The 666-nt window shown below is 41.0% G+C and overlaps 1 protein-coding gene across 7 annotated transcripts in view; it reads right to left on the minus strand.

Moving 5' to 3' along the window:
- The window catches only part of dlg1a (discs large MAGUK scaffold protein 1a), a 117,318-nt gene that overhangs the window by 86,242 nt on the left and 30,410 nt on the right, over positions 1-666 (minus strand). The window lies entirely within an intron of this gene.

A 666-nucleotide genomic window follows, 5' to 3' on the forward strand; every position in this document is an offset into this window, starting at 1 on the left:
TAAAATGTATTATTATTATTATTATAAACCGTTTATTCATTTATATTCTGTCATGGTTTGGCTTGCTGCCTCTCCTGTCTGTTTCCTTCTCTGTGTTTTGTTTGGTTTTGCCTTTCCTCTGCTGAATGGGTGTGTCGCTCCTGGCGCTCTCTCCCTCCTCGTCAAGACACCTGTGGCTGCCTTCACACCTGAAGCAGATCCAGTAATCACCGCTCCTGCTTTAAACCTCGGCTTTCCAACCAGTCTCGGCTAGATCATCCATTCATCCACTGTGGTAACATTTGCTACCTAAAATCTCCAGTGTGTAGTTTCTGTCTCCCCCTTGAGGAATTCTAGGTAATGACAATAAAACTGTGCGTCCAGATGACACAAGCCAATGGACATTTGTTAATATCAAAAGGTTACCCACTAAACCTTTAAAGCAAGTCTAGCATGATTTATTTTAAAGCAGAAGCACTCTAATGCTGTTAGGGAAAGTAATTAAGTCAATAGTGACTTAAAGCATGAGAAAGTGTTAAATTCCTTAACATTTAAAGCAAAATTACGGTCAATTCCAACATGGAGCTCTGTGGATTGTAAATTTGTAATGCTGTCAGTAGAGAGAAAAATGGAAACAATCGGTGCTGCCTACACCGCGTTATCCTCCTGCTAGAGTTAGCACCCAAC

This window comes from Etheostoma spectabile, chromosome 9, assembly GCF_008692095.1.
Source record: "Etheostoma spectabile isolate EspeVRDwgs_2016 chromosome 9, UIUC_Espe_1.0, whole genome shotgun sequence".
Taxonomy (NCBI): domain Eukaryota; kingdom Metazoa; phylum Chordata; class Actinopteri; order Perciformes; family Percidae; genus Etheostoma; species Etheostoma spectabile.